We start from the raw sequence: 21,005 nt of genomic DNA on the forward strand, positions 1-21,005 counted from the left end.
GGTAAATTTTCTGGGTGAGGAGATATGAGGCTCACCCTCCAGGAGATCGAAGAGGGGTTTTAGATCAGCAGATGGAATTTTTAAAAAGGGCCTCAACCAATTTATATCTCCCAGAAGTTTCTGAAAATCATTTAATGTTTGTAAGTGGTCTTTGCGAATTTCTATTTTCTGAGGAACTATATTTTTGGGAGTAATCATTGAGCCCAAAAAGAGGCCTGTATCTGCAATTTGAACCTTTTCTGAGGCAATCTCTAATCCCCACTGTTTTCATTCAGCCACCAGCATGGGAAAAGCCTTTTGTAAAACATCTAACTCTTTGTGACAAATAAGAATATCGTCCATATAATGGATCATGATTAAAGATGTAAATTGCTTCCTAATTGGCTCCAAAGCCTCTTGCACATACAGCTGACATATTGTTGGGCTATTGGCCATGCCTTGCGGCAGTACCTTCCACTGAAATCTCTTGTCTGGTTCCATATGACTAAGAGAAGGGATAGTGAAGGCAAACCTTGGTCTATCCCGTGGGTAAAGTGGAATAGAGAAGAAACAATCCTTAATATCTATAATAATAAGCTTCCAATCTTGAGGAAGTGCAGAAAGCAAAGAAAGTCCTCTTTGAACAGGGCCAAAAAGATGCATCTGATTGTTAATGGCCCGCAGGTCGTGGAGTAATCTCCACTTCCCAGATTTCTTCTTAATAACAAAAATTGGTGTATTCCATGGGGAGGTAGAAGGCTCTAGATGCCCCAGCCGTTCCTGTTCTTGCACTAATATTGTGACAGCCTCTAACTTTTCAGAGGATAGAGGCCATTGAGAGACCCATAATGGCTCCTCTGTTTTCCACGGTATGGGTCGTGAAGCCTCAACGGCCCCTAAATAAAACCCAGTCCTTTTCTACCCCGATTTCCATGTTGCGTAATGGGTTTTATTCTGCCTTGTTCTTGCCTACCCAAGCCTCTACCCTTTGTATACCCCATCTTTGCCATAATGGCTGATGCCTGGGGGGAGTATTCATTAGTTAGGGTCATGCCCATGGCTTGTAACACATCCCGTCCCCATAAATTTACAGGGAGTGGCAACACATAGGTGGTAAAACATCCCTGTTTGCCCTCAGCGTTCCGCCAGGTTAAGGCTGAGGCACTGATGGCAGGAGAGGACTGGTATCCAAGACCTTGTAGAGAATGAGATGAAACAACAGTGGGCCAAGACTTCGGCCACCAATGGAGTGAAATAATGCTTTTGTCTGCTCCCGTATCCATTATCCCTTCAAATTCTTTTCCATTAATTAACAATTTTATTGTAGGTCTCTCATTTAGGGGTATAGCCAGATAGGCTGAATCACTTCCAGAAGATCCCATAGCCCTTTTTTGTAAAGTGTAGGTTTCTCCATCCTCGAGGGAGGGCAGCAACACCAGTTGTGCAATTCTATCTCCCTGCTTTATAGAAAATACACCCCGAGGGCTAGAACAGAGAACTTGAATCTCCTCTTTATGATACGGGTCAACAATCCCAGGATATATAATGAGTCCCTGTAAAGTTAAGGAGCCACGGCCCAGAATAAGCCCAATGGTGGCAGGTGGCAAAGGTCCAGGGGAATGGACTGGGACCGGTTGAACATTCATTTGGGGCATGAGTAAGAAGTCGGAGGCGGCACGCAAGTCCATTCCGGGGGTTCCTCGGAAGCCTCTACTTCCTCTTGATTGCTTTTCTGAAATCGGTTCCCGTATTTCTGAGGGCCCTGGGACCATGGGCCCCGTGACCCGTTTTTTGATTGGGGTACCTTGGGTTCTTCAATAGGGGGCAGAAGCCTCCCTTTCATATCCCGGACTGACCTGCATTCACTAGCCCTATGATAACCTTTACCACAACGACGGCAAAGCTCCAGTTCTCTTGTTCTTTCAGGGGCTTGACAATCTTTCTTAAGGTGCCCCATTTTCCCACAATTAAAACAAGCTTTTCGACTAGATAAATCTCCACGCCTGTGCTTTTGTAAAATGGCGGCAGCTAGTCCTGCATTGGTTAGGGGTCCCCCCCAGCTCCCTGCACACTCTGAGCCAATCTTGTAAACCTTTGCTGTTGCTAGGGGCGATAGCCGCTCGACATTCCTGGGTTGCTTGTTCATAGACAAGTTGCTCAATTAGGAACATAGCTTGTTCTGAATCACCAAAGGTGCGACCAGCGGCCTCGGTCATTCTGGCCACAAAGTCTGAAAATGGCTCTTGGGGTCCTTGGACAATCTTTGTAAGGTGTCCACTGGATTCTCCCCTTTTTTGTGAGGGCCTTCCATGCTTTAATAGCGGCGACCGACACCTGACCAAAGACGCCCCAGATGTAGTTGGTTTGATTAAGGGCATGTTGACCCTGACCTGTCAGCATTTCAAATGTCCACTGCCTCTGATTCTCATCTTCAGCTGTGGCATTAACTCTAGCTTGCGCCTGGGCTGCATCATACCAGAGAGCCTTCCATTCCATGTATTGTCCCATATTGGGAAGCACTGCTTTCACTGTCGTCTGCCAGTCAGTGGGAGTCATGGCAAAATTAGCAAGCCTTTCCACCTGTATTGTGGTAAAGTTAGCATTGACCCCATAATTACGAACGGATTCGGCCAATTCTTTGATTTGATTGTAATCTACGGGGGTATGTACTCTTCCGCCTTCCGCATTCTCGAATACTGGAAAAGCCATTTGTATTTTTCTCCGTTCCTCTAAAGGTAAAAAGGAGTCAGTACCAGTATTCAGCTGAAGCTCCTACTGCGGAGACGCCGAGGGGCGTGAGCCCGCCGGATTTATAGGCAGTGGCCTCACATTCATTTTTGTTTTCAGCGGCCGGTGTCTATCAGGGTGATATCTTTCTTCCTCATACCGTGCCACCTCCTCCTCTAGACCACCTTCTTCGCTAGAATCCAGAGTGTCAGAATCGGAATTATCTAGCTCCAAGGCTTCTAGCTCTACCGTAGGGTATAGGCTAGATTCTGGCTTTTTCTTTTTCTTAGATTTGTTAGGGGGTGAATGATCACTCCCTTCTTTCTCTCCCCCTTTCTTAACTTCTTTGGGAGGGCCTTTTTTCTTAGACATGTCTTTCCTTTTGCGAGCTCCCATTTTCTCACTCCGTTGAGTTTCTGACATGCTATCCTGAACTTCCTCTAAGGTTCCCTGACTTTCTATTATAGCAGGGTGACAGGCCTCATCCTCCAAGCAGTTTTTAACTAGCTTCCAAATGGCTTTGGTACCTAAGCGGAGATCTCCTTCTGCATGCTTCCTGTCTAGTTCTTTACCTAGCTTGTTCCATGAGGCCACAGTGAGGGACCCGGAACAAGCATACCATGGTGCCACTCTATCTACCTCCTTCACAAAATTTTGAAGTGTTCGTGGTGCAATTTTGAGATCTCTTTGTTTTAGCACAGTCTGTAGGGCAGTAACCACTGACTGTGACAACCCCATCGCGCTAGCGGCTTATCTAAAAAACGGCGCTCAACTCCTTTACCAGACTGACAGCACTGTTCTGTCAGCACCAGCCATGATGAAGAAGAAGGACAAACAGGACTAGCACTAAAGCCTCCACTGACCCATCCCACGGTGATGACAAACTAAGGCCAAAGTCGAGAAAAGGGGTGTTCAGGATAAAGCATACCTCTCTGAACTTACGTCCCTGCAGTTCTGAATCCGCCCCGTCTTCCGAGGGGTCTCCCGCGGCGCCGGCGATGTTGAAGAGTTCCCAGGTTTCGGCACCAGATGTCCCGCTACCGTCTCGCCAGCAAGAACGACGCAGGACACTCGGATCCTTCTGCAGAAAAGCTTTAATACATCTTGAGAGATAGATGATCAGCTTCTGAGAGGGAGACCCCAAGCTAAGAAACCCAGCCCCTTATATAAGCCTAGGAGCTCCGAGTGAGACCTGTAGAGCCGAGATTGGTGGTTTGCTCATCACCCCAGATGACGCCACGGGAGAGGCACAGCTTAAACGGTGAACTCCAACTGACAGCGGATGTCAGCGCCATCTTCTAATGGCGATAGCGATAGCGAGGGCGGCTCCTCACACTCCTGGACTCCTAGCCCCACCTATCTAGATTCCTATTGGCCAGCAGTAATTTATTGACATATACACAGGACTTCCCCAACACAAATTAAATATTTTCTTTTATATTGCCTGCTTATGGTATTTTTTAAAGCAATAAAAAAGTAACTAAGGCAGTATATATGAAATTTTCAATCATTAAGAAAGAAAAAAACACCCAAGTATACACACAGACTTTGGACTCCCATAGAACAATGTGAGGTGCACTCTCACCCTGAACTCTTGGGGAAGGGTCTAGGCCCTGCCCTATATGAAATGACAGACTATGGACACCCCTATGGAGGGCCTCACACTCCCTGGGGGAATGAGGGGATAATGGGGGGGGAGTTTGGGGGGAGGGCACGGGAGGAGGGGAGGGAAAGGGAGAGGGACCTGGAACTGACTTGTGAAGCAACCTTGTTTCTTATCTAAATTTAAACTGGAAAATAAAATAAAAATTAAAAATAAAAAAAGAAAAAAACAGAATTTAGCTCAACAGATTAAGTTTTAAAATTGTCGTCAGGCTGTGCTGTAAATTCACCAACATCCAAAACAATGGATACATTTTATTTTAACAACAAGATATCCTTTTTCAATTTTGTGGTGTGTGTGTGTGTGTGTGTGTGTGTGTGTGTGTGTGTGTGTGAACGTGTGTGCCTTCTTCTAGACATCATATGTCAACATCAGGTGTCATTCTTCTGCAGCTGTCCACATTATTTCTTGAGATAGGTCCAGTCACTGGGACCTGAATCTTGTTATTTAGAACAAAAAGTTGGCACAGAAGTCCCAGGAATCTGCCTGTATTCTGTTTTCCAGTGATGGAATTACAACATTTCATCATGACCATATTCTTTTAAATTTCAGTTTTGGAAATAAAACTCATATTTTCATGATTATGTGACAATCATTTTACCAACTGAGCTTTCTTTCTAGGCCCAACAAATATTTTGAGCATATTTTCATATACTATGCCACTGTGGCAGGTACTTATAGAACAAATGAGTTTAGTAAACACTGTGCTGATTATCACTCTGATTTTGAAAATTTAATTAGAATTTAGATATTTACATCCTTATATCTCCTCTTTTGATTATTCATCTTTTCACCAACTCAAATGCCTGATAGCGTAGGTGATACTATCTATATTCAATGTATGTTGGGAATAACTAGATGATATAGCTACTTTTGTTCTTTAATAATTCCAGATGAGGCTTTGGAGGTACATAGCCAAAGATTCACACAAAGAAAAGTTAGGTGCTATGATAATATTGGACAAATATTGCCCTTTGAACAGGAGGACTTACCACAGTATATTATTTTCAAGGCTAGGCTGCTATATAAAACCTGATGGTAAGCTATATTGCTGAAGACAACACTTATGTCATCAATCATAGAGAAGTTGAGCTGGTACCTAACTAAAATCTTCACCCCTACCAACTAGAGTTTGTAGTGATGAAAGTTATTCAGCATGGCACTGGAGGTGAAAGGTAATCATCAATATCCCCTAGCTTAGTGCTTTGAGATTTCAGTGACCAAGATAAATAAAATAAATGGCATTTCCTGTTGGTGGAGATGCTGGGAAAAGACAATACTTATTTGTTGCTTGCTAGTGTACTAAGTGGTACAGCCACTATGAAAATCAATATGCAGATTCCACAACAAACTAAAAATCAGTCTACCAGAAGATCTAGCTATACCACTCTTAGGCATATTCCCAAAGGACTCTAGATCTTACTACAAAGATACTTGAAAATCCATGTTTACTGCTGTTCTATTCACAATAGCCAGAAATTGATACTAGCCTAGAAGTCCATAAAATAAATAGCTAATGAAATTTTAATACATATGCACAATCGAATATTATTCAGATATTAAGAAAATTAACATGTGTTTTTTCCTCTCTTGGGCTCCACTGCTTCCCCATGTCTCCTACCTTTGGTTGTTATCTTTATTCCAAAGAAAGACATTGCGTAGATTGTAAACCAAACCCTCTTTTCAGGCCATCTAGAACAGGAGTCTAGCTTTGCCATCACTTAGTGTTACCAAATGCATCTGCTGAAGGAACTGGAGTGAGCATTGTTTACAGTTCTGTCTGCTTTTCCTGGAGTTGGAGGGGGAGATGGGAGGTATGTAGCAGAATAGCTTCTGGGATACCTTAATACGTGTCTGTGCATTTCCTCTTCCTACTGGTTTTCTAGCTTGGGAGTCAGCAGTTAGAAAATGAAATGTTAAGGTAAGTGGAATGAACTAAAAGCAATCATTCTGAGTGATAATCCACAGTGAGAAAGATAAAATACCCAGAACCAGCTGACCTGACAAAAGTTAACTCTTGAATCCCAGGCATCAGCCTGGGAATCCAGCATGGGACTGATCAAGACTCCCTGAATGTGGGTGTCAGTGAGGAGGCCTAGGTAATCTATTGAGCCATGGGCAGTAGATCAGTACTCATCCCTAGTATAGGAGGCCTAGGTAATCTATTGAGTCTTGGGCAGTAGATCAATATTCATCCCAAGTATACACACGGACTTTGGACTCCCATCCAACGATGTGAGATGCACTCTCACCCTGAACTCTTAGGGGAGGGTCTAGGCCCTGCCCTGTATGAAATGACAGGCTATGGACACCCCCATGGAGGGCCTCAACCTCCCTGGAGAAATGAGGGGATAATGAAGGGGGTAGGGGGGAGGGCATGGGAGGAGGGGAGGGAAAGGGAGAGGGACCTGGAACTGACTTGTGAAGCATCTTTGTTTCTAATCTAAATTTAAATTGAAAAATAAAAAAAGAAAGATAAAATAAGTTTAATATTTCTTTATACTTGGATGATAGTTTTTAAGCTTTAGGTATGTATTTTTAATTAATTAATTTAATTTAGAAACAATCTTATTTTACATATCAATCCCAGATCCCCTTCCATGGGGATCATCAGAGTCTGTCACATAATTTGGAGGAGGGCCCAGGCCTCCCTGGGTTTATCTGGACTGAAAAAGTATCCCCCCATAGGGAATGGACTCCAAGGTTCATTTGTGCACTAGGGATAAACACTGGTTCCACTGTCAAAGGTCCCATAGGTTGCCCAGGTCTCCCAACTGACACCCATGTCCTGGGGTCCTGGTTGGATCTATGCTGGTACCCCAGCTTTACGACTGGGGTCTGTGTGCTCTCACTTGTTCAGGTCAGCTGTTTCTGTGTGATTTGATGAAAATGACCACAGATGTTTGGTAGTTAGCAAGGGCACAGAGGGAAAGAGGAGATCTTCCAAGGTAGGGGGAAACAGAATATAATATTAAAAAGACTTAAAAGGAAAATAGAAGAGGAACATTAAATGGTGAGGTTAATGTAAAGACAGTAATAAGGAGGGAATATGGAGAGGGATAATTAACACTAAAGACATTGTGAAAAGCCATATATATATATATATATATATATATATATATATATACATATATATATATATAGTGTGTGTGTGTGTGTGTGTGTATGTGTGTATGTGTTTTAGTTAGGGTTACTATTGTTATAGTGAAAAGCCATGGCCAAAGCAACTTGGAGAGGAAACGTTTTATTTCACTTACACTTCCACATTGAAGGAAGTCAGGACAAAAACTCAAGCAGAGCAGGAACTTGAAGGCAGCAGGTGAAGCAGAGGTCAAGGAAGGGTGTTGCTTACTAGCTTGCTCTTCATGACTTGATTAGCCTAATTCTATCGGAAATATATAGGAATACTAGCCTGGGGCTGGCACCATCCACAATGCGCTAGACCCTCTCCCGTCCATCATTAATTGAGAAAATGCCCTACAGACTTGCCTGCTGCCTGATCTTACGGAAAGACTCTCTGAACTGAGGCTCCTCCTTTCTTTTGACTCTAGCTTGGTCAAGTGGACATAACTAGCCAGCACAACTGACCCATTTTAAAGGAGTCAACTTTACCTAAAAGAGTGATCTTTTATAAGTTGACCATTTTCCAGGGGAAGGTCACACATCCAATCATATTTTTTACGAAGAAAAGCTAGTCCCAATGAGTTTTTTTAAAAAGGACACAAAGTTGGATGGATAGGGAAGACATGGTGTATCCTCAAAGATTTTGTTGACAGAGATAGAATATGATCCAAACATATGTAAAATGTTCAAATGGCTAGTAGTTTTTTTTTTAATTTGAGAAAAGACAAAAAGAATACTGGCATAGGTATAGAGAAAAGGATTTTTTTGACATGAGTATAAATTATTTTAGCAGTTATTTAAAACAAGATATAAGTTGTAAGAAAAGCCTGAAGTTAGAACTCATGTAAGATGTACAAAGGAATGAAAATCACCATCAGTGAGGCACTACCATTCAAATATTTACGGGAAACCATTAACAGTTGCTGAAATGTAGAATTAACCAAAGTGTCAATAAACAGATTGATAAGGAGAATATGGTACATAACATGTAAGGGAGTATTGCTATTCAGCCAGAGAGTAAAATTCTGTCATTTGCAATATGTATAGAACTGAAAGGTATTAAGTGAAATGATTCAAGCACAAAATGGCAGAATCACATTATCTTATGTTACCAAACTTAAAAACATCAATATCATAGAAAAGACTATATTATTTAGTAAGGAGTAGGAGGAATCAAAATAGAAATGTGTAAGTAGTACTAAAATATAGTTACATGGGATAAATTACTTCTATGTCACAACAAGTTAGATACAGTCTATAACAATCTGTGATTGATTTTAAAGTAACAAGAACAAAAATAATTCAAACCTCCAAACACCTCCCAAAACCTTTCATTGTTTCTCATCTGGTGCTAACTATTCTCATCTCCTTACTAGTGGGCAATTTTGCCACTTTGCTCCCATGAATAAGAGTTCTCCACTGAGTGTATTGAAAATAGCTTTCCTGAAAGGCAGAATAAGCCAAGCAAATGGCAGCAATTTAATAACAGGCAAAGGGTTCTAGAGAAACAAGTTGCTGAAAGGAGATTATGACCATTACTATAATAAAATAGGGGAGTTTATGAGAGCAAAAGTGCTAATCTCCATCACAACTTGTGTTTGGTGACTGCAGATGGAGATATTGCTCTGACTGGAGGATTGCCACTGTCCAGACTAGAATCCAGATTGAGGATTTGGTTTTGAATGAGCCATAGGAAAAACAAACAAGACGAAACAAAAACAAACAACAACAACAAAACTTAACAATTCTGCCATCTCCAATCCTCTGAAGGTCATGTCCATGTATATTAAAATAAGTAAGACTTTATTTGATATTTGTGAGGCCAATTATTAAATACAGTTTAGAATTAGTTCTTTACCACAGTTACCATTCACTAATGTTAGTCAGTAACTCTCATGTTTCTGTGATAAAATACTATGAACAGAAACAACCCAAGATAGAAACTTTATTTCTGACATATTATTCCAAAGGAAGATTCTATAATGAAAAATTTTTAGAACAGGTGCAAAATGCAGTCATATTCTTTGTCAAAATATCACAAAATGGCCCCCATTCCAGTACTTTCTTCCCTCCACTGTCCATATTATTCTAAGAACTAATGTATTCTAAGCTCACACTAGAAATACCAGTTAAGCTCTGTGCTCCAATATTCACAACTATGGGATTGACCTGACTGGAACATCAGGTGATGGCAAAAATGATAAAAGTACATACAGAAAATCTGGGGCCAAGTAAGTTGTGCACTCTGATGAAGATGCATCAGCAACACAACTTGGAAACTCATATCATTAATTATATAAAGCACAAATTCAGAGGAGATAAATTAGGTAATCTCTCTAGGAGGTCATAGTAGAAGATCAGTTTCAGATTGCAGTCATGGGGAAAAGGAAGCTCCAGTTGAAACTTTCAGCATACCCTTGTTTCACCTAAAAGTCAACCTTAAACCTGAATAAACATCCACATTTAATCAAGGGAAGGCTTTGACATTTACACGGATCACAGGCATTAAGGTCCGTGATAGGGCCATGATCATATTAATCATACATATTCACTAAGGATTCCATCTGTTTCCCACATCCCTGTTTATACAATTCAACCTCTTCTTTTATTACAAAATTACAAAACCTTCCATGTCCCTAAATCAAAGCAAAATAAACGAGAAAGCAAACAACAGCAAGCAAGCAAGAAAATAGCAACAAAACCATGTGGTCAGATTCTTCCCACTAGCAATTCAACATTTCCCATTACCAACTCCTATATACATTACTTTTTGTTATAGTGAATGCCCTTAGAAAACACAAATTAAGTTAAGGGAAAGGCTATTTTGGCTTATGGTTCCAGAGGGAATGCCCATAATGCTTGGGAATTCATGGCAGCATTTGGCAGGGACAGGGAACTGAGAGATCACATCTCAACCAGACACAGAAAGCAGAGAAAAGAAACTGGGATAGAGATGAGATTATAAATTCTCAGAGCCCATCCCTACTGATAAACTTCCACTAGCACAGTTTAACATCATGAAAAAATACAGGAGACAATTTGGAACATTTCTCATTGAAATCTCCAAATGACTTTATAAGGGAAACCGAGCCTGGGTAGAAAACTAATATGAAAATATACAATTAATTAATATATGGAATAGGATAGATTCATAAGAAATAAACAAACTAAATATTATGGGTAATAGAGAGATTTCTAGATAAGTTTACTCAGTATGTTTGCTCTTAAGTCATTGTTCCAGTCTCATTTCTAGTATAAAATTATCTTAGAAACTTGCTGAAGGTAACAACTGAAGTAATAAAATTAGTGTTTTGATTTTAAATCCATTTTTGGCTGCTGTTTCCAAATCAGCTGTATTGCCTCTCATCTATAACATACTTGATATAGGATAAATTTTAAAAAATTAATTAATATGTAGAAGATCACCCAAATATGATTGTCAAAACCATAGTGTAATTGTGGGCTTATAAAATGTGCCACTCATTCATTCCTTACATTCTGGGTCTATTATGTTTGTAATTTTGAGTACTTCCATTTTTAGAGATAGAGTGGTTAGTTAAGAAAGTTTAATACATTGAATTATTCATTATACATACTTAAATTTTCGTAAAATTTATTTGTGTACGAGTGCTTTGACTATATTTACGCCTGTATACCATTTGCATGATTATGCTCACAGAGTCTAGAATATGGCATGGAATCTCCTGTAATCAGTGTATTACAATGTGGGTGCTGAGTCAAATGTAGGTCCTATGACATAGCAGTTAATGCCTGTAACCACTTTGCTGTTTCATCAACACCCATTATACTTATTTGTAATTAAGAGATGGTGAACTATTTGTGGACATGTAAATGCAGGTCCTGAAATTCTCTACAGCATAGAATAATTGCTCCACTTAAAATGTTTTCGATTCTACAGCTGTGGCTCAATGGTAGAACACTTGACTAAGGACATATGAGTCCATGAATTTAGCTGCATGATCATCTGATCATTGCACATTTTGTTCTGAGTATGTTTTTGACAATATTTTCCAAAGAAAAATAACAGGACACACACACACACAGAAACACACTACACCCACATATGAACACAAATGTGATTTATTTTAAGGAAGTCGATCACATTAATGTTTTGAAAAGCAGTAGTAAGTCCTAGTATGCAAGATAGATTAACAGATGGGAAAATTCAGGCAGGACTTAACACTGCAGTGTGAACTTAGAAATTATTGTTTAGAAAATTTCCGTTTCTGTTCTTAGGATATCTTATCTATTGCATGGATGAAGCCCATACACATTATTGAGGGCAATCTCCTTTTTTGAAACTGATCCTAGCAAGGACTCCAAGTAATTGAACATACAGTGCCTGAACCAGTCATCATCCATAATCAGAAAACTTCGAGTGATGAGACTGGGATACCAACCCATCCATAAATTCTTGGACCTACAATCTATCCTGCCTGAGGGATGTGCTGGGGAAATTGAAGTACAGACCTTGTGAGAGAGAACAACTAATGACTGGTCTAACTTGAGGCCCATGCCACAAAAAGGAGTCCATGACCAACACTGCCTAGATGACCAAAGACTGGAGGCCTAATAGCTCAGAGACCTAGCCCAAAAGAAGTCAATAAAATAATTCTTTTTTAAATCCTAAAATGTGCCTTGTTTAGGAAGATGCTAATCTGAGAGGACAGTGGAATGATGAACTAAATATATAATTTCTATATCAGCTATTGGATAAACTCACTGTTGCAGCTTTTGTCAAGGAATCAGCCACTTTTTAGAGACATATATTTTCGGTTTATCCTGGTCATATTTTGTACTCTTTCCTCATTTTGTAGAGGTTTGGGCTCATAAATTTCTTGAAATATCAAGTCTAAGTGAGTATCTGATATATTTCTTCTGTTTCACCATGGCTGAGGTAAATATGAACTCAGAATAAGCTGGCCAATCACACTTTATTGTTATTAATGATGTGTACATAGGGCTGGATAGAAGGCTCAGAGGATAAGAGCATAGGCTTCTATTCCACTGGATCTGGCTTTGATTCCCATCACCTATAAGACAGATTACAATTGCCTTTAAATTCAATCATGGGGGGAATTTAACACCCTCTTCTAACTTCCACTAGTATCTGGCATGCATGTACTTTTCATATTGACAAAATACTCATAAATCTAAGTTATATTAATTTTAATTAAAAACATATACATGAATAAAGCCCTTTTGTATTATGTAGTCACATACTATATATATATACACACACACATATATATATATATATGTAAATACATACATACACACACACATTTGCAGATCTGGTGCCCAAGGAAACAATAAGTGTATAGCAGTTCTCCTGATCCTGGAATTATAGGCAGTTCTGAAGCATCTGATGTGGGTGTTAGGAAGAAGAGAGGTTGAAAGAACTGGTAGGAGTGGAGGAAGGAGAAACTAAAGTCTGGAGGTAATATTTGGGAGAATAATAAAAAAGATCCATGTATTTATTTATTCATTTGTTCATTCCTTCATCCATATGAGTGTTATCTGTAAAAGTATACAAATGTAGCATTTATGTGTCTGATGTCCACAAAAGACAAACTGGAGTTATAGATGGTTGTGTGAAGTCCTGTGGCTACTGTGAAGCAAACCTAGGTCTTTGCAAGAAAAGGAAGTATTTTTAACTGCATATTAATCTCTGTAACCCCAAGGCAACCTTTTCTATGTCAAATGACTATAGATATATCAACAAAGTATCTTTATTGGCAAGACATAGAGATAGCATTGAATTAAATGCCTAAGTATGTTTACATATAAAATACTCATGATCCAAGACTCCAACCCCAGCAAGTCCAGCTTCAGGTGAGATTGGGTCTCCAGCAGGACCCCCTGCTGAACACTCATCCCCTTGATCTTCGGGGGCCGCTCCTGGCATCCAGAAGCCCCGCCCACACAGGAAAGACATCAGCCCTTCCAAGACCCCAACCCCAGCGAGTCCAGCTTCAGGTGAGATTGGGTCTCTGGCAGGACCCCCTGCCCAACACCCATCCCCTTGATCTTCTGGGGCCACTCCTGGCATCCAGAAGACCTGCCCACACAGGACAGACATCAGCCCTTCCAAGGCCCCAACCCCAGCGAGTACAGCTTCAGGAGACCCGCCCACACAGCAAAGACGTCAGCCATTCCAAGACCATAACCCCAGCGAGTCCAGCTTCAGGAAAGACATCAGCCCTTCCAGGCCCCAAACTCCGTGTCAGCATCCCCAGCTTCAGCTTCAGGAAGGAAGGAGACCAGTGGACACGGAAAGACACCACCAGCACCCACTGGAAGAAGAGATGGGAAGAAGACAGAATAACAGCACACTCAGCAATAGAAACACCAACATGACCCCACCAGAATCTAGGGATCCAACACCAGAAAGACCCAAAAAGCACTACATAGACGAAGAAGAGGAGACAGACCTTAAAAATTATTTCATGAAGATGATGGAAACCCTCAAAGAAGAAACGAGGAAATCCCTTAAAGAAATAGAAGAAAAAAACAAACAAAAATCCATGAAATTGGGGAAAAATTCAAGAAATAAACAAATCTCTCAAAGAATCTAAAGAGCACCAAGAAAAAACAACCAAAAACATTAAGGAAACAACTCAAAGAGTTGAAGGATTGAAAGCTGAAATAGAAACGATAAAGAAAACACAGAATGAAGGGATGCTGGAAATAGAAAAGCTGGGTAAACAATCAGGAACTACAGAAGCAAGTATCACCAATAGAATACAAGAGATAGAAGAAAGACTCTCAGGTGTTGAAGACTCATTAGAGGATATAGAGTTGTCAACCAAAGAAAATCTCAAAACCAACAAATCCTTAACACAAGATATCCAGGAAATATGGGACACCGTGAAGAAGCCAAACCTGAGAATAATATGTATAGAAGAAGGCGAAGAAATACAACTCAAAGGTACAAAAAACATATTCAACAAAATCATAGAAGAAAACTTCCCTAACCTAAAGAAAGATATGCCTATGAAAATACAAGAATCCTACAGAACAAGAAATAGGCTGGACCAGAAAAAGAAGTCACCTCGCCATATAATAATCAAAACATCAAACCTACAGAGTAAAGGGAAAATATTAAGAGCACCTAAAGAAAAAGGCCAAGTAACATATAAAGGCAGACATATCTGAATTACACCTGACTTCTCAATGGAAACGACGAAAGCCAGAAGATCCTGGACAGATGTCCTACAAATGCTAAGGGAACAAGGATGCCAGCCCAGACTACTATATCCAGCAAAGCTCTCAGTTACCATAGATGGAGAAAACAAAATATTCCATGACAAAGCCAGATTTAAACAATACGTATCCATGAATCCAGCTCTACAGAAAATGCTAGAAGGAAAACCTAGATCCAAGGAAGATAACTACATTCACAAAGACACAGGCAATATATAATCTCACTTTACAAAACACCAAAAGAAAAAGGGAGGAGAAAGTACACAAAATAACTTCACTAGCAATAAATCAAGCACAAACAAGGATCATCAATCAATGGTCATTAATATCCCTCAATGTCAACGGCCTCAACTTGCCTATAAAAAGACACAGACTAGCAAAATGGATACAAAGAAAGAACCCTTCCTTCTGCTGCATACAAGAAACACATCTCAACATCAAAGACAGACGTTATCTCAGAGTAAAGGGTTGGGAAAAGATCTTCCAATCAAAGGGTCCCAAGAAAAAAGCGGTGTAGCAATCCTAATATCAAACAAATTAGACTTCAAATTAAAATCAATCAAAAGAGATGAAGAAGGACACTTCATATTCATCAAAGGAAAAGTACATCAAGGCGAAGTGTCAATTTTAAACATCTATGCCCCAAATAGAAAGGCACCTACATTCGTGAAAGAAACATTACTAAAGCTCAAAATGCACATAAAATCTCACACACTGATAGTAGGAGACTTCAACACTCCGCTCTCACCACTAGACAGGACCTCCAGACAGAAACTTAACAAAGAAACAAAAGAACTAAAAGAAGTTATGACCCAACTGGGTTTAACAGACATCTGTAGAACATTCTACCCAAATACAAAGGGATATACCTTCTTCTCGGCACCACATGGAACATTCTCTAAAATTGACCACATAATAGGAAACATAGCAAATCTCCACAGATACAAAAAAAATGTAATAACCCCCTGCATCTTATCAGACCACCATGCATTAACATTAGAATTCAACAATAACACAAATCGCAGAAACCCTACAAACTCATGGAGATTGAACAATGCACAATTGCACCATCCCTGGGTAAAGGAACAAATAAAAAAAGAAATTAAAGACTTCCTCGATTTCAATGAGAATGAAGATACAACATACACAAACTTATAGGACACTTTGAAAGCAGTGCTGAGAGGAAAGTTTATAGCACTAAGTGCCCACATGAAAAAACTGGAGAACAGTCATACGAGAGAATTAATAGCACAGCTGAATGTTCTAGAACAAAAAGAAGCAAACTCCCCTAGGAGGAGCAGACGCCAGGAAATAATCAAATTGAGGGCTGAAATCAATCAAGTAGAAACCAGGAAACACTGAGAAGAATCAATGAAACAAAGAGTTGGTTCTTTGAGAAAATCAACAAAATAGACAAACCTCGGTCCAAACTAACCAAAAGACAGAGAGAGAGCATGCTAATTAACAAAATCAGGGATGAAAAGGGGGACATAACAACGGACTCTGAAGAAATCCAGAGAATCATCAGGGCATACTTGGAAAATTTGTACTCCACAAAATTTGAAAATTTAAAGGAAATGGACAATTTCCTGGATAGATATCACTTGCCAAATCTAAATCAAGAACAGATAAACAATCTAAACAGACCTATAACCCCTAATGAAATAGAAGCAGTCATCAAAAGTCTCCCAAACAAAAAAACCCCAGGTCCAGATGGCTTCAGTGCAGAATTCTACCAGAAATTCAAAGAAGAGCTAATTCCAATACTCCTCAAAGTATTCCAGACAATAGAAGCAGGAGGCTCACTGCCAAATTCTTTCTACGAGGCTACAATTACCTTGATACCCAAGCCACACAAAGACACAACTAAGAAAGAGAACTATAGACCAATTTCCCTCAGGAACATCAATGCAAAAATACTCAATAAAATACTCGCAAACCGGATTCAAGAACACATCAGAAAAATCATCCACCATGATCAAGTAGGCAGGAATGCAGGGATGGTTCAACATCAGAAAATCTATCAATGCAATCCACCATATTAACAAACTGCAAAAGAAAAACCACACGATCATCTCACTAGATGATGAAAAAGCCTTTGACAAAATCCAGCACTCCTTCATGATAAAGGTCCTAGAGAGACCAGGGACATACCTGAATATAATAAAAGCAATATACAGTAAACCAACAGCTAACATCAAACTAAATGGAGAGAAACGCAAAACAATTCCTGTAAAATCAGGAACAAGACAAGGCTGTCCACTCTCTCCATATCTCTTCAATATTGTACTTAAAGTTCTAGTTACAGCAATAAGACAACAAAAGGAGATAAAGGGGATACAAATAGGAAAAGAAGAAGTCAAACTTTCAATATTTGCAGATGATATGATAGTTTACATAAGTGACCCGAAAAACTCCGCAAGGTTACTCCTAGAGCTGATAAACACCTTCTGCAATGTGGCAGGATACAAGGTAAACTCAAAAAAATTAGTGGCCCTATTATATACAGATGATGAAGTGACTGAGAAAGAAATCAGAGAAACATCACCCTTTACAACAGCCAAAAACAGCATCAAATATCTGGGGATAATGTTAACCAAGGAAGTGAAAGACCTGTATATCAAGAACTTTGTGTCCTTAAAGAAAGAAATCAAAGAAGATACCAGAAAATGGAAAGATCTCCCATGCTCTTGGATTGGTAGGATCAACATAATAAAAATGGCAATCTTGCCAAAAGCACTCTACAGATTCAATGCAATCCCTATCAAAATTCCATCACAATTCTTCAAGGACCTGGAGAGAACATTAATCAACTTTGTATGGGAAAACAAAAGGCCCAGGATAGCCAAAACAACCCTATACAATAAAGGAACTTCAGGAGGCATTACCATACCTGACTTCAAACTCTATTATAGAGCTATAGTCCTGAAAACAGCTTGGTATTGGCACAAAAATAGGCAGGTAGACCAACAGAACCAAATCGAAAGCCCTAATTTTAACCCACACACCTATGAACACTTGATTTTTGACAAAGAAGCTAAAACTGTACAATGGAAAAAAGAAAGCATCTTCAACAAATGGTGCTGGCATAACTGGGTATTGGTATGCAGAAGACTGCAGATAGATCCATGTTTATCGCCTTGTGCAAAACTTAAGTCCAAATGGATCAAAGATCTCAACATAAATCCAGCCACACTGAAACTTTTAGAAGAGAAAGTGGGAGATACTCTTCAACGAGTTGGGACAGGAGACCACTTCCTAAACATAACACCAGTGGCACAGACACTGAGATCGACAATTAACAAATGGGACCTTCTGAAACTAAAAAGCTTCTGTAAGGCAAAGGACACAGTCAAAAAGACAAAAAGGCAGGCCACAGAATGGGAAGATATTCACTAACCCTACATCTGACAGAGGGCTAATCTCCAAAATTTACAAAGACTCAAGAAACAAGTCTCCAAAACACCAAAGGATCCAATTAAAAGGTGGGGTACAGAACTAAATAGAGAATTCTCAATAGAGGAGGCTAAAATGGCCAAGAGACACTTAAGAAAGTGCTCAACATCCTTAGCCATCAGGGAAATGCAAATCAAAACAACTCTGAGATACCATCTTACTCCTGTCAGAATGGCTAAAATCAAAAACACCGAAGACAATTTATGCTGGAGAGGATGTGGAGAGAGGGGAACACTCCTCCATTGCTGGTGGGAGTGCCAACTGGTTCAGCCACTTTGGAAATCAGTATGGAGATTCCTCAGGAAAATGGGAATTAATCTACCACTAGACCCAGCAATTCCACTCTTAGGCATATATCCAAATGAGGCAAGTTCATACAACAAGGGCATCTGCTCCACTATGTTCATAGCAGCATTATTTGTAATAGCCAGAACCTGGAAGCAACCTAGAGGCCCCTCAACTGAAGAGTGGATAGAGAAAATGTGGTACATTTACACAATGGAGTATTACTCAGCAGAAAAAACAATGGAATCTTGAAATTCACAGGTAAATGGATAGCACTGGAAGAAACCATCCTGAGTGAGGTAACCCAGTCGCAAAAAGACAAACATGGTATGTACTCACTCATATATGGATGTTAGACATGGATCAGGATAGTGATAGTCTGTACTTCCACTGATACAGAGTCTGGGAAACAGGAAAGAACCTAAGAGATATGCATGGTACCCAAGAGAAGAGGATTGAGACAAGATCCTCTGAATGGATGGGGAACACGGCGAGGGGTGGGGGGGGAGTGGACCTGGGAAGAAGAGAGGGGGTTAAGAGGAAGAGAGTTGGTCATGGGGGAACAGGAAGTTGAGTGGGTGGGGGTAGAATAGGGGGAAGAGGGAATCATAGGATAGAAGCCAGATCAGGCACCAGAGTGACCTCGAGTGATCTAAAGGGATAACACCAATTGGCAAGCTAAGCAATAGTGAAGAGACCACCTCGAATGCTCATTCCTGATAATGAACTTGATGTCTATAACCATCCTGGAGCCTTCATCCTGTGACTGATGGAAACAGAGGTAAACACACAATTAATCACTGAACTGAACCCAAGGAACCCAGTGACAGAAAGAGAAGAGTGATGAGCAAATTGGCAAAGAATGGGCTGGCAAAACCAGCAGAGACAGCTGATCTGAACAGGGGAGAGCTCTTGGACCCCAGAGCGACAGTGGGGAGGCCAGCATGGGACTGATCTGGACCCCCCAAATGTGAGTGTCAGCGAGAAGGCCTGGGCAACCTATGGGGCCCTGAGCTGTGGATCAGTGTCTATCCCTGGAATACAAACAGTCATCGTGTGCCTATAGCACAAAGAGGGATACTCTCTCAGCCTGGACTCTTAGGGGAGTGCCTGGACCCTACCCAGAGTGAAATGACAGACTCTAGATATCCCCTATGTGGAAGGATTTGGCAATAGGGTGGGAGGGTGCTGGGGAAGGGGAGTTCGGAAGGGGGGGAGGGAGAGGGAACTGGGATTGACATGTAAAACAAGGTATTTAACATTAAAATAAAAATGATATAAAAATACTCATGATCACAGAATTAAGTAAGTAGAGGTGTTGCGTCTTGAAGCCATGTCTTACTCATTCTATAAGAAATATTACAGATGATAACATTCAACCTTATCATGCTATATGTGGAAATATTGCGTGGAGCTTATATGAGAAAACAGTTAAGTCATAGGCCCAAATTTAAATGACTGTGGCATATAGGACTTTTTTTTATAAATATAATGTATGTGTGTACATGTGTGGGTATGCATACACCTGAATGTTTGTGTTGAAAGGTTGACAGAAAAACTTTTACTATTTCACACGTATACCTTGTTTTTGTGAGACAATGTCTTCCACAAGGACAAAAATTTTCCTAACTTTTCTACACTCACTGGCCCCTGAATCTAAGGGATTCACCATTGTCTATTCCCACAGTACTGGGATGCACATTATAAGTGTGCAGTACATGCTCAATATTTTAAATGTGGATTCTGAGGATTGAACTCAGGTTTTCATGATTGTTCATCAAGTGCTTTACTGACTTCTCTCTCTCTACAATAAATGATACCTGATATTTTTAAGGATATGTTAAGAATATTTATTGTTAGAATTCCGTACTAGGTAAGGCACTAAATAGTTAAACATAAAATAGGAAGTATGTTTACGAAGAGTGATTCAGATCATAATCTATAAAAACATTTAGTAAAATATACAGAGTTTGCTGACTACATTGTTATGTAGGTTCTCCCCTTGTTTTTCCTATCTTGGACACTTCACATCCCCCTTACCTCACCCAGGATCCTATACCTAATACACTGATAGGAAATGGCCATTATTTTCTCCCTCAGAACCACACAATTTGCCTATGCTGCATGATTCCAAGACGCCGAACCTTTACAATAGCCATAAACAACATAAAATATCTTGGTGTAACTCTAACCAAACAAGTGAAAGACCTGTATGACAAGAACTTTGAGTGTTTAAAGAAAGAAGATAAAGAAGATATCACAAAATTGAAAGATCTTCCATGTTCTTGGACAGGTAGGATCAGCATAGTAAAAATTGCAGTTTAACCAAAAGAAATCTACATATTCAATACTATTTCCATCAAATTCCCAGCACAATTCTTCACAGATCTTGAAAGAAAAATATTCACTTTATATGGAAAAAAAACAGGATAGCCAAAACAACCCTGTGCAATAAAGGAACATTTGGAGGCATCACCATTCTTGACTCCAAGCTCTACTATAGAAATATAGTAATGAAAAAAGCTTTGTATTGGCACAAAATAAA

The sequence above is a fragment of the Mesocricetus auratus genome, unplaced genomic scaffold (assembly GCF_017639785.1).
Source record: "Mesocricetus auratus isolate SY011 unplaced genomic scaffold, BCM_Maur_2.0 Super-Scaffold_100003, whole genome shotgun sequence".
Classification (NCBI taxonomy): domain Eukaryota; kingdom Metazoa; phylum Chordata; class Mammalia; order Rodentia; family Cricetidae; genus Mesocricetus; species Mesocricetus auratus.